The 13,896-nt window shown below is 43.2% G+C and overlaps 1 pseudogene; it reads left to right on the top strand.

The window, feature by feature from the left end:
* Positions 1-6,587: 6,587 nt before the first annotated feature.
* Positions 6,588-10,272, top strand: LOC139385768 (uncharacterized; annotated as a pseudogene).
* Positions 10,273-13,896: the final 3,624 nt, after the last annotated feature.

The following is a 13,896-nucleotide window of genomic DNA, read 5'->3' as shown; positions in this document are numbered from 1 at the left end:
TCAAGGCAAAGCGTGGCTATTTGAAGAATCTCAAATGTAAAATATATTTTGATTGTTTAAACTTCTTTGGGATCGGTGTCCCTACCAGGGGACTGTTGAGCTAACGTAGGCTAATGCGATTAGCATGAGCTTGTAAGTAACAAGAGAATTTCCCAGGACATAGACATATCTGATATTGGCAGAAAGATTAACAAGAATTTAAGCTATCTGCCCTGTCCAATTTACAGTAGCTATTACAGTGAAAGAATACCATGCATGCTATTGTTTGAGGAGAGTACACCATTTTTAACAAAGTTATTCATAAACAAATTAGGCATATTTGGGCAGTCTTGATACATTTTGAACAGACATGCAATGGTTCATTTGATCAGTCTAAAAAAAGTTGAGCACACACTGCTGCCGTCTAGTCGCCAAAATGTATATGGCACCTGGGCTGGAATAATACATTATGGCCTTTCTCTTGCATTTCAAAAATGCAAAAGAACGGTAGGTTTGGTCTTTGTATAGTCTTTTACCAGATCTATTGTGTTATATTCTCCTACATTCCTTTAACATTTCCACAAACTTCAGTGTTTCCTTTCAAATGCTACCAAGAATATGCATATCCTTGCTTCAGGTCCTGAGCTACAGGCAGTTAGATTTAAATTAAGGCGAAAATTGAAGAAAAAAAAAGGGGTTGATCCTTACATGATTCTATATGTGTTATTTCATAGTGTTGATGTCTTCACTATTATTCTACAAAGTAGACAAAAGTACAAATAAAGAAAAACCCTTGAATGAGTAGGTGTAGTGTACGCCCGGCTTTCCCTCCAACTACTTAATAAACGATCACAGCCACTACAGTAACTATGTCCCAGGAATCCTTTAGAGAAAATGTATTTCCATTTTATTTTGGTGTGGATGTGTGTGCCTGTGAATAGCTTGAGACATTTAAGCGGCCCCCTCTTGACTATAGAGAGAGGAGTGGAGGAGGGGAATAGAAGAATAGGCTTTAGTGAACATTCTAATCCCCAGAAACAATTGTCCAGATTGTGAAGACAGCTACACATCAGCTCAAGTAAAGGATATTAACAGCCATCGAAAGTGCTTAGTTTATAAAGAGACAGTGAATTCAAAAGTATATTCTTCCCTTGTTCTAGATTCTACTTGATGGGATGATGTAATTTCATGCATTTTTTTCTTTCAGGGTTCAGAGAGCCTATTCAATGTGCATTTTCAATGTGTCTGTATATCAGCTTTGATCATTTAGTTCACTTCACAAAGTTATTAAACATGTATGCTAGCTTGAATATAAGAAAGGATATATTTATTTTAAGAGTAACGGACTTTGCGTGCGCACTATGCTCAGTGTGCGCACTACACTGGTAAATAATGCCCAATGTGAGACTCTTTAAGCTGTGGTGAGTTACGTTAGAAATGCTACAAACTAAAGTGTTTTTTAGGCAAAGTAAGCAACGTAATGACTTCTAAGGATTCATGTAAAGAAGTGCTATTGCTCACACATACAGTAGGCCTACAAACACAAGCTCTGATTCTGAACATGAATAAATATGCTCATTTAATTACATGGGACAGTGCAAGATAAACACTATGGGGAAAGAAACATGTCTTCACAATATCCCTCCTTTATCTGTTGTGTGAAACCAATGTGTTTTCCCCCAATACTACTAGCATGTTAATTATGCTGGTTCAGTACCTGTCCAGTGATTTAGGACATTAAATCATAAAACTCATGGGCAGACTACATAAGAAAGGCTTCCATAACACTTATACATCTGTCAATCAACACTAAGGTACATCATTTCACAGCAACTCCTCCATACTGTAAGTAGTTTTTCCTAGCAACAACAGCAGTGAGACATATATAACAACATCCATTATATCTTGTATGATTAAAGCACTAAAAAGCAGAGAGCTAATTTCATCTGAGAGGTATTTGGCATGGATGCAGCAATATTCCACACATTTCCACTTCACTGTACCCTTCCGGACCTCTTCGCTTCCTAGCTCAGTTTTCTAGACCTCAAGTCTAGTCTTGTGTAATATACTTACCTTGCAAGTGATTTGCCTGTGGCTGCTTGGCGACAGTTTTCCCACGTCCGAGCCGATATCGGTATTTGGTAGATGGTTCTTATTAGGAAGAACCTGTTAGAATCGCCGAGCAGTCTCCAAAATATAATGCTAGAAATGGTTTGTTGAGATCGGTGTGGAAGAACTTGACTGGCCTGCACAGAGCCCTGACCTCAACTCCATCAAACACCTTTGGGATGAATTGGAAGCCCAACTGTGAGCCAGGCCTAATTGTCCAAACATCAGTTCCCGATCTCATTAATGATCTTGTGGCTAAATCGAAGCAAGTCCCCGCAGTAATGTTCCAACATCTACTGTTAGTGGAAAGCCTTCCCAGAAGAGTGGTGGCTGTTATAGCAGCAAAGGGGAACCAACTCCATATTAATGCCACTGATTTTGTAATGGGATGTTCGACGAGCAGGGCAAAAATGTTATGGACTGAGTTGTGGAAAGGTGGCATCCTTTGATGGTGCCACGTTGAAAGTCACTGAGCTCTTCAGTAAGGCCATTTTACTGCCAATGTTTGTCAATGGAGATTGCATGGCTGTGTGCTTGATTTTATACACTTGTCTGCAATGGGTGTGGCTGAAATAGTCAAATCCACAAATTTTGTGTATATACTGTATAGTGTACCTTTCAACGTCAGACAACTCTTCTTCAATGTTATGCGCTAAGACGGAACATTACTGTTAAAAAAACTGTACTTTCTGTTATTAACCTGTTATGGGATTTTGATGAATAATGACTACTAAATGATGTATACATTTAACTTAAAACTATAACTAAACAGAATACTACTAGGTTACTGTATGGATGTATGAATCTTATTAGAATCCTAATACTGAATATAATGTGTGTAATTTTAGTCAAGAATTAGAACAAGGACTGTCTGTTCCTTGTTAGAAACGAATAGAGCTATCGTCAGACTAGCTGGAAGCTGTGTTCCTTACAGGACATTCTGTCTCTACCCAGGGAGGGGAGAGACCTTGGGCTTGTAGTATATTGTTTAACAGGTGGCAGACAATGTGGGAAGGCTTGTGAACTATATTGCCATTGTATCGGAGAGAAGGAGGAGCAGCATTCAAAACACTATGACGAAATGTGATGTATATAAACCGATGTACATTGTATTATGATTAGTACTCTCGAGAATAAACGTTATTGATTGATTTTGAGACTGGTCTCTGTCCTTTTTATGCAAATAACTATCTTACAAATTCTTAGAAATGGGCAGAGTGTTTTAATTGAATTGGTTGATGAACATATAGGAATGAAATTTCTTTAACATAACCCTAAGCCTACAATGGTCGTTCCCCCGCGGAAGTCGAATTGTCAAAAAACTTCCCATCAAAATCTGTCAGTATAAACTAGAGTTATCTGTTATTTTGCATCTCAATCCACCACAACCGCCGATGTCGAGCGGTGTTTGTCAGACCATGTGACATCCCAAAAATCGGTCTTCTCACAAAATCGGATGTAGAATCCGAACGGTTTGTCCTAGGATGCCCAGAAACCTCACAAGACTCGTCTGAATATCCCTGGGACCAGTAAAAAAAAAATAGAAGTATACAGTATATGTAGATAGTTTAGTGGCAAAATAATTGGATAATTACACACACACACACAGAGAGAGAGAGAGAGAGAGAGAGAGAGGGGAACATATATACACGACACACTCTTTAAGGAAGACCATAAGCCACCAAGGAGGGGCAGTTTGCCACAGTTAAAATGCAGAGGGAGATCAGTACAGAGGAACTGATGATGTCTTCTGGATGCAGCTGCAGGAAGGAGAGTCACAGAGTTGGAAAATACACAAATAGAAATAGAAAGTGAGTGAATTTCTGGGTAGATGACAATTTACTTCAAATGTACCCACTTACACACACATGCACGTTGGCACGCATGCCACGCACACAGACATACTTATGCATACATACATACAAAGTAAGCAAGAACTTTGAAGCAAATTCCTGACTGAAGTTGCCTCCATCCTGTTTGCCAGCCTGTTTCATATAGGCAGGGGAGGCAGGTAGCCTACTGGTTAGAGTGTTGGTCCAGAAGACTGGCCCTGAGGAAGACAGTTAACCCGCTGTTCCCCGGGTGCCGTGGATGTTGATTTAAGGCAGCCCCCTGCACCTCTCTGATTCAGAGGGGTTGTGTTAAATGTGGAAGATGCATTCAGTTGTACAACTGACTAGATATCCCCCTTTCCCTAATATTTCCCTGATGTCATAAACCAAAGGGGCTGTTAGTGATTATATTCCATTATAATATCGAGTCATTTGGTTCCTGGATGCTGATTGGCTGAAAGCTGTGGTATATCAGACAATATACCACAAGTATTATGGAAACTTACTTGTTTACTGTTCTAATTACATTGGTAACCATTTTGTAATAACACCTCAGGGGTTTGTGGTATATGGCCAATATACCATAGCTCAGGTCTGTATCCAGGCACTCTGCTTTTCCCAAGAATAGCCCTTAGCCGTGGTATATTTATTTCTTAATTATCTCTCTGTAGGGAGATAATCCTCCTCGTTTACTCTGTGGAAATGAACTGCAACACTAAAAGCTAACAGAAGCTCCCTGCAGCCATCGGCAGGCAAGACACAAAGTGTCTCCTTATACCACCAGCAGAGCCAACAGATATCACATCATCTATGGCTGTGAGGTATAATATAAGTGTTGTTGGCAATACTAAGATTATTCTCTTCGTCAGTGAGGTTGTGCTCAGATGAGAGAGCTTGTGAGTTGTGGGCCAGGGTCGAGAATATCTTCGTCTTTGTTTATGTTTTTTGACTTAATATAAGTCGATAATTTGTCGTGTCCGAAATGTAAGATACAGTATGCCTGTGTTGACAGTTTTTGATGGTTGTCTAATGAATATATTTTTAACTACCGTCTTGTGGAGATGGAGACAGATGGAGGCAGATTGCTTAAAATGTATGCATTCAAACTGAACCGATATAGAAGCTAGAGAAACGTAGCAGCCAATCCCTGGAGCAAATACAGTCATTTGCATACCCTTATTCTAGAGCTAACCCTCTCCCATACAGGAAATAAGCTAGGAGATCAAACCCGTTTTGAAGGAGAATCTGCCTTTTATTAATGTTGCAAGCAGAATGAGCACTCGAGGAATGCCCATCCCAAACCATGACTACGTTCCAAATGGCACCCTATTACCTATTTAGTTTGAATGAAGATCTCTGGATCTGGAGCTCATTCAAATAATTTCCTCTAATGCCCTGCATTGGGCAGACAGAGAAGCTATGTCCCAAATGGCACCATATTCAATATATAGGGCACTACTTTTGACCAGAGTACCATGGGCCCTGATCAAAAGTAGTGCACAATGAAGGGAATAGGGTGCCATTTGGGACAAATTCAAAGAGTCTCACCAGGCCTGGAAGTGAGATATTATCAACATGGACAGTGCAGCTGTGCATCAGCCAGTATCGATATCACCCCAGGGCCTAACGGGGTAGGGTTAAAGTAAAGGACAGAGAGAGCTACACTGAACAAATATATAAACGCAACTTGTAAACTATTGGTCCCGTGTTTCATGAGCTGAAATACAAGATCCCTGAAATTTTCCATACGAACAAAATGCTTATTTCTCTGAAATCAGATCAAATCAAACTTTATTTGTCACTTGCACCGAAGTTTAGACCTTACCGTGAAATGCTTACTTACAAGCTCTTAACCAACAATGCAGTTCAAGAAGAGTTAAGAAAATATTTTCCAAATAAACTAAAGTAAAAAATTATAAAAAGTAACAATAATATAACAATAAATAAGCTATATACGGAGTGGTACCAAGTCAGTGTTTGGGGGTACAGGTTAGAGGTAATTTCTACATGTAGGTAGGGGTGAAGTGACTATGCATAGATAATAAACAGCGAGTAGCAGCAGTGTACAAAACAAATAGGGGGGGGCTCAATGTAATAGTCCGGTGGCTAAATGTTGTGCTCTCTGTTAGTAAACATTTCTCCTTTGCCAAGATAATCCATCCACCTGACAGCTGTAGCATATAATGAAGCTGATTAAGCAGCATGATCATTAAACAGGTGCACCTTGTGCTGGGGACAATAAAAGGCCAATCTAAAATGTGAGGATTTGTCACACAACACAATGCCACAGATGTCTCAAGTTTTGAGGGAGAGTGCAATTTGCATGCTGACTGCAGGAACGTCAACCAGAGCTGTTTCCAGTTAATTTAATGTTAATTTCTCTACCGCCTCCAACGTCATTTAGAGAATTTGGTAGTACAGCCAACCAGCCTCACAATCGCAGACCACGTGTATGGCGGTATGTAGGTGATCGGTTTGCTGATGTCAACGGTGTGAACAGAGTGGCCCATAGTGGCGGTGGGGATATGGTATGGGCTGGCACAAACTATGGACAATAAACACAATTGCATTTTATCTATGGCAATTTGAATGCACAGTGATACTGTGACGAGATCCTGAGGCCCATTGTCGTGCCATTCATCCGCCGCCATCACCTCATGTTTCAGCATGATAATGCACGGCCTCATGTCGCAGGGATCTGTACACAATTCTTAGAAGCTGAAAACGTTCCAGTTCTTCCATGGCCTGTTTACTCACCTGAAATGTCACCCATTGAGCATGTTTGGGATGTTTTGATTTGACGTGTACAACAGCGTGTTCCAGTTCCCACCAATATCCTGCAACTTCGCACAGCCATTGAAGAGGAGTGGGCCAACATTCCACAGGCCACAGTCAAAAGCCTAGTCAACTCTATGCGAAGGAAATGTGTCGAGCGGTATCAGGCAAATAGGGGTCACACCAGATTCTGTATGGTTTTCTGATCCACACCCCTAATTTTTGACCAATAGATACACGTCTTCCCAGTCATGTGAAATCCACAGGTTAGGGCCTAATGTGTTTATTTCAATTGACTGATTTCCTTAAATGAGCTGCAGCTCAATGAAATATGTGAAATTGTTGCATGTCTCAATTGTCTCAAGGCCTAAAAATCCTCCCCTTCATCTACACGGATTTGAGGTGGATTTAACAAGTGACATCAATAAGGGATCATAGCTTTCACCTGGATTCACCTGGTCGGTCTATGTCATGGAAAGAGCAGGTGTTCCGAATGTTTTGTATGCTCAGTGTATATTAGAGATTTACTAAGTAAACATTATCTATCCAGCCTGGGCCCAGAGGGCAGGGTTATTAAACTCCGAAGTATCAGGAAGAGAACGGACAGCTACAAGGCTGTGGTAAGTAGTTCATGTCAAACAGATCCATGTAGTTGTTTCCTTCTGTCCTGTGTGTCAGTGTTGTTTCACAAGGCTGATGAGCCCTGCTGGGGGTGACTGACTCAGTGGTGGTGACATCAGCTGTGGATTAGAGTGTGAGAGCAACATGAATCACTTCTTACACACCCTCACTCTAGTCTTGACTGTCTTGTTTAGACATGGGGCTTCACACCACTCTCTCACTTGAGTTTTTTACCTAGTTATTTACAGATGAACTCATTTTCTCTTTTTTTGTCAACTATGTGTGTGTTTTCTATACCTGTTTGCACTTCTCCCTGTAGGCTTTACAGACGCTCCCCACCCCTTGGCTGCAACCCTTCTAATTTAACCCATGTCGAATTCCGGGTCTCTGGCAGCATTTGAAACAGCCAATCTGCGGTCAAGAACGCTGAGTTCATCTCCGCCTATGCTACCCTTCAGTCCCTTTACTTTTTGGCCCTGACGGAGACATGGCTCACCCCAGAGAACACTACTACTCCAGCTGCTCTTTCTTCATCTGACTATATTTTCTCTCATAGTCCGAGAGCATCTGGTCGTCGAGTGGTGGCACAGGTCTACTCATTTTTCCTAAGTGGAGATTTTCTCTTTTCTCCCTCTGTCCATCTCCTCATTTGAATTCCATGCTGCCACTGTCACTTGTCCACTCAAGCTTAACATTATTGCCATCTATCGCCCACCAGGTGTCCTTGGAGAATTCTTCAATGAGCTTGACACCTTGATAAGCTCATTTCCTGACGATGGCTCACCGCTCTTCGTACTTGGTGACTTCAACCTCTCAATGCCTGCCTTAGATTAATTTCTTTCCAACTCTCTCTTTCCCCTCCTTGCCTATTTGACCTCACCCTTTCCCAATCCCCTCCAACTCACAGGCAGGCAATATGCTTGACCTCATCTTTACTAGAGGCTGCTCGCCTACTAATCTCACTGCATCCTGCCTCCAGGGCTCTGATCACTACTTTGTTTCCTTTTCTGTCTCCCTTTCCTCCAACCCTAACCACTCAGCCCCTACCCAGATGGTGATGCGCTGTCGCAATCTTTCCTCTCTCCCTCCCACTACTCTCTCCTCTTCGATCCTATCATCTCTCCCTTCTGCTAAATCCTTCTCCCTCCTATCTCATTTTCTCCTCCCTTTCTCGATGACGCGCACTATCCCCTTTCCTCCAGGCCGGCCCGGCTCCACCTCCAGATCCATGACTGAGTGACTCATTGCGAGTTTACAGAACAGGGCTGTGGGCAGCTGAGTAAAAATGGAGGAAAACTACATTTCTGGAGGACCTATCATCCTTTCACTCCCTCCTCTCTACCTCCTATTCCTCTGTATCTGCTGCTAAAGCCACTTTCTACCTCTTTAAATGTTGAGCTTCTGCCTAGGAAACCCTAGGAAACTCTTTCCCACCTCCCCCTCCCTCCTCCCTCTCTGTGGACGACTTTGTCAACCACTTTGAAAAAAAGGTTGGCAAACATCCGCTAAGCATTCACTTAGCCTATTGAGTTCACTGGTCCCACTCACACAGAACTACCCTATGCCTTGACCTCTTTCTCCCCTCTCTCTCCAGATGATATCCTGCGACTAGTGAGGTCTGGCCACCCGGCAACCTGCCTGCTCGACCCCATCCTCTCCTCCCTTCTCCAGACCACCTCTGGAGGCCTTCTCCCATTCCTCTCTTCCAGGACCACTGGCTGTGGCTTTCAAATGGCTCAAGTTGCTCCCCTCTCAAGAAACCAACACTCGATTCATCTGATGTCAAAAACTATAGACCTATATCACTTCTTTCTTTTCTTTCCGAAACACTTGAGCGTGCTGTTTCTGATTAACTTTTTTGTTATCTCTCTCAGAACGATCTTCTTGACCCTAACCAGCCAGGACGGGTCACTCAACCGAGACTGCTCTTCTCTGTGTCACAGAGGCTCTCCGCACTGCCAAAGTTGACTCTCTGTCCTCTGTTCTCATCCTCCTAGATCTATCCGCTGTCTTTGACACCATGAACCATCAGATCCTCCTCTCCACCCTCTCAGGGCTGGGCGTTTCAGGCGATGTGATGTGGAGAGGATCTACGACCAGGTGATGTGGAGAGGATCTATGTCTGAACCACGTACTCTCACTACTGGTGTCCCTAGGCCCTCTTCTCTCTATACACCAAGTCACTTGGCCTCGTCATATCCTCTCAACGTGGATGTCGGCCCACCACCTCAAGCTCAAGCTCGACAAGACGGAACTGCTCTTTCTCCCAGGGGAGGCCTGCCCGCTCAAAGACCTCTCCATCACGGTTGACAACTCCACAGTGTCGCACTCCCAGAGTGCAAAGAATCTTGGTGTGACCCTGGACAACACCCTGTTGTCCTCTGCAAACATCAAAGCAGTGACCTGTTCCTGTAGGTTCATGCTCTACAACATCGGTAGAGTTCGACCCTACCTCACACAGGAAGCGGCGCAGGACCTAATCCAGGCACTTGTCCTCTCCTGTCTGGACTACTGCAACTTGCTGTTGGCTGGGCTCCCTGCTTGTGCCTTCAAACCCCTGCAACTTATCCAGAATGCAGCAGCCCACATGGTTTTTAACCTTCCCAAGTTCTCTCATGTCACCCCGCTCCTCCGTCAACTCCACTGGCTTCCAGTTGAAGCTCACATCCACTACAAGACCATGGTACTTACCTATAGAACAGCAAGAGGAACTGCACTTCTTTACCTTCAGGCTATGCTCAAACTCTACACCCCTACCCGAGCACTCTGTTCTGCCACCTCAGGTCTCTTGGCTCTCCCACCCCTATGGGTGGGCAGCTCCCACTCAGCCCAGTCCAAGCTCTCATCTGTCCTGGCACCCCAATAGTGAAACCAGCTTCCCCCTGAAACTAGGACAGGAGAGTCCCTGCCCATCTTCTGAAAATATCTGAAACCCTACCTTCAAACAGTATCTTAAATAATCCTCCTCGTCCTCACCTCAATCCTCCTAACCTTGACCCCCCCCCCCCCCCCCCCCCCAAAAAAAAAGATCTGACTCTACTGACAGCTAGGTTATTGAGGAAGATTGTACTTTCTATGCCTGTGATATGTGGTTGTCACACTGTCACGTCCTGACCTTAGTTCCTTTTTTTGTCTCTATTTTAGTTCGGTCAGGGCGTGAGTTGGGGTGGGCATTCTATGTGTTGTTTTATGTTTTTTGTATTTCTGTGTTTGGCCTGGTATGATTCTCAATCAGAGGCAGCTGTTATATCGTTGTCTCCGATTGAGAACCATACTTAGGCAGCCTGTTTTCCCACTATGATTTGTGGGTAGTTGTTTTCTGTCTCTGTGCCTGCACCAGACAGAACGGTTTGTTTAGTTTTCTCTTGTTATATTGTTTTGTGTTCAGTTTAAATACATATTAACATGGACACGTACCACACTGCACTTTGGTCCTCTTCTCCTGCTCCCGACGACAATCGTTACACACACCTAGTTATCTTAAGATGAATGCACTCACTGTAAGTCACTCTGGATAAGATTGTCTGCTAAATGACTAAAATGTAAATGTAAAAATGTCCATAGCCTACTGTTAATTCAGACTGGGTCTGTGCACTATTTCATGTTGGCATCAGACCTACAGTACAACCCTCCAGTGTACTCTTCATTGTTATCACAAAGAAGCCCCCACAGGTTCATCCTTGTTTCTTGGATTCACCCCACCCCACCATTCATTGACTATCCTCCCTGACCTCCCCACCTCCTTCCACTTCAATTAGCATCACATTTGACCCATGTCATTTGCAATGATGAACCACCAGACTGTTTGTAATCTGGGAGTGGGGAGTTAATTGAAAGGCTGGTCAGAGGGGTCACAGTGTTTTAGAGTAATGGTCATTATCAGGGGAGAGAGGTTCCACTGAGGACATACAGGGTGGGGGTGGGGGGTATAGAGTGAGTCAGATGGAGAGAGTGAGGGGTATCCAACCTGTGACTGACTTGTCCAGATTAACCCCCTGACCTTGATGCTGGCCCTCCCTCACAGCAGGGGGTGTTGTCATTAAAGCCAGATATCACGCTGGGGGTCAGTGCTCTCTCCCATCTCAGAGCGTCCCCACGGACAATTAACCTGACAGGGTGTCACTGAGGAGTATCAGTCCTTACTGTGGACCGATCAGCTTCTCTGTGAGAGATAGCATGTCCACTTGTGACCAGCTGTCCGTAGGTCCTTATAGAAGTTCATCCAACTCTAACGAATGAAGGGAAGGATGTCCTTGGTTTGTATTAATGGGGGTACAAAGGTCAGGTCATCTTGAATAAGAAAACACTGTCTTGTGGCCCTCCCATCCACCTTTTAACCTCCTCTAACAGACTCTATAATGGGTAGTCTAGAATGGAGAGAGAAGGGAAAGGGAAGTCTGGATTATTATCAATGCGTTGGATCTCCCAGTATGGCCATCTAGAGGGAGTCAGATCCTTCATTTCTTCCCTGGTGTTCTTCTCTCATTTGTCACTGAGCCTTGTCTCTGGCATGTACACGTCCATTATTCATCTCCTCGACATAGCTAGGGGGGCCCCAGGAGAGCGGGAGGGTATTGGTGGTTCCTGGTTCCCGCTCTAACACACACTCACACATACACCACACATATGGATATCGTTGCCATGACAACAGGTACAACAGGCGCTCTTTACATTTGCAAGAGCATGAATGTGAATTGTGAGTGCGTCCCCCTTTTTACCTCAGATCGAATGGGTTTGTTGGTTGAAGGATAGTAAATGAATGAATGACTCATTTAGGAAGAAAAGCTCTTTGGTCTTGTTGTCCTGTTTTGGCTCCCTGTTTTCTGTGCTTTTACCAACAATATTTACAGTATACCTCATCAAGGACTCCAAATTGCCCCTCATCATTGTTGTGGCCCCAGTGTGTATTTTAGAGTAAAGAGCTGTACTGTAGAATATATGTCAGGGTGTGGAGCTACAGTTACTGTGTGAGCACCCAAACTACTGTAGGCCTACTGAGTGCCTGGGAGGGTTCTCTCCATGCTCTACTCTCATAATTGTACATAATTGTGACTGGGAACAAAGAGGAGATGCTCTTTTGTATGTCTCTGCCATTGAGAGTCCCCCTTCTATGCTAACTATAGCCTATGGCTACTGCGTGAAGAGGAGCAACCCTCCCATCACTCCTTATGGGAACACATTTCATACTGTATGAGACATTAGGCAATATCACATTACCAAAACTCTGGATGATTTTTTTGATAGATTTGATATGCATAGCAAAACACACTTGATACAGTACATCAATATGTTTGGTGTTACCAGGGGAATAGAATTAACATGTGAAAGATAAAAAAAATGTAATTGAAGATACGGTTTTACCCAAGGGGCAGATTTAGCCCATCAGCGGTGTTTAAATTAAGTCTGAGTACAGTACATGATGTCTCATAAGAAATGTATGTATACGTAATTTAGGACAAATCAACATGTGTAATTAAATCCCACCTCATGTTAATATATTACATGTGATGAAATACAATTACAATTGGAAGTTTACATACACTTAGGTTGGAGTCATTAAAACTAATTTTTCAACCACTCCACAAACTTCTTGTTATCAAACTACAGTTTTGGCAAGTCGGTTAGGACATCTACTTTATGCATGACACAAGTAATTTTTCCAACAATTGTTTACAGACAGATTATTTCACTTTTAACTCACTGTGTCACAATTCCAGTCGGTCAGAAGTTTACATACACTAAATTGACTGTGCCTTGAAATAGCTTGGAATATTCCAGAAAATGATGTCATGGCTTTAGAAGCTTCTGATAGGCTAATTGACATAATTTGAGTCAATTGGAGGTGTACCTATGGATATATTTCAAGGTCTACCTTCAAACTCAGTGCCTCTTTGCTTGACATCATGGGCAAATCAAAAGAAATCAGCCAAGACCTCAGAATTTCTTTTTTTCCAAACGCCTGAAGGTACCACGTTCATCTATACAAACAATAGTGCACAAGTATTAATTAATTGACCACGCAGCTGTCATACCACTCAGGAAGGAGACGCGTTCTGCAGATGAGGACAAAGATCGTACTTTTTGGAGAAATCTCCTCTGATCTGATGAAACAAAAATAGAACTGTTTGGCCATAATGACCATCGTTATGTTTGGAGAAAAAGGGGGAGGCTTGCAAGCCGAAGAACACCCTCCCAACCGTGAAGCACGGAGGTGGCAGCATCATGTTGTGGGGAGCTTTGCTGCAGGAGGGACTGGTGCACAAAATAGATGGCATCATGAGGTAGGAAAATGATGTGGATATATTGAAGCAACATCTCAAGACATCAATCAGGAAGTTACAGCTTGGTCACAAATGGGTCTTCCAAGTGGACAATGACCCCAAGCATACTTCCAAAATTGTGGAAAAATAGCTTAAGAACAGCAAAGTCATGGTATTGGAGATGCCATCACGAAGTCCCGACCTCAATCCTATAGAAAATGTGTGGGCAGAACTGAAAAAGCGTGTGCGAGCAAGGAGGCCTACAAACATGACTCAGTTACACCAGCTCTGTCAGGAGGAACGGGCCAAAAATCACCCAA

The sequence above is a fragment of the Oncorhynchus clarkii genome, chromosome 3 (genome assembly GCF_045791955.1).
Source record: "Oncorhynchus clarkii lewisi isolate Uvic-CL-2024 chromosome 3, UVic_Ocla_1.0, whole genome shotgun sequence".
NCBI lineage: Eukaryota > Metazoa > Chordata > Actinopteri > Salmoniformes > Salmonidae > Oncorhynchus > Oncorhynchus clarkii.
This window is presented reverse-complemented; position numbering and strand designations above follow the sequence as displayed.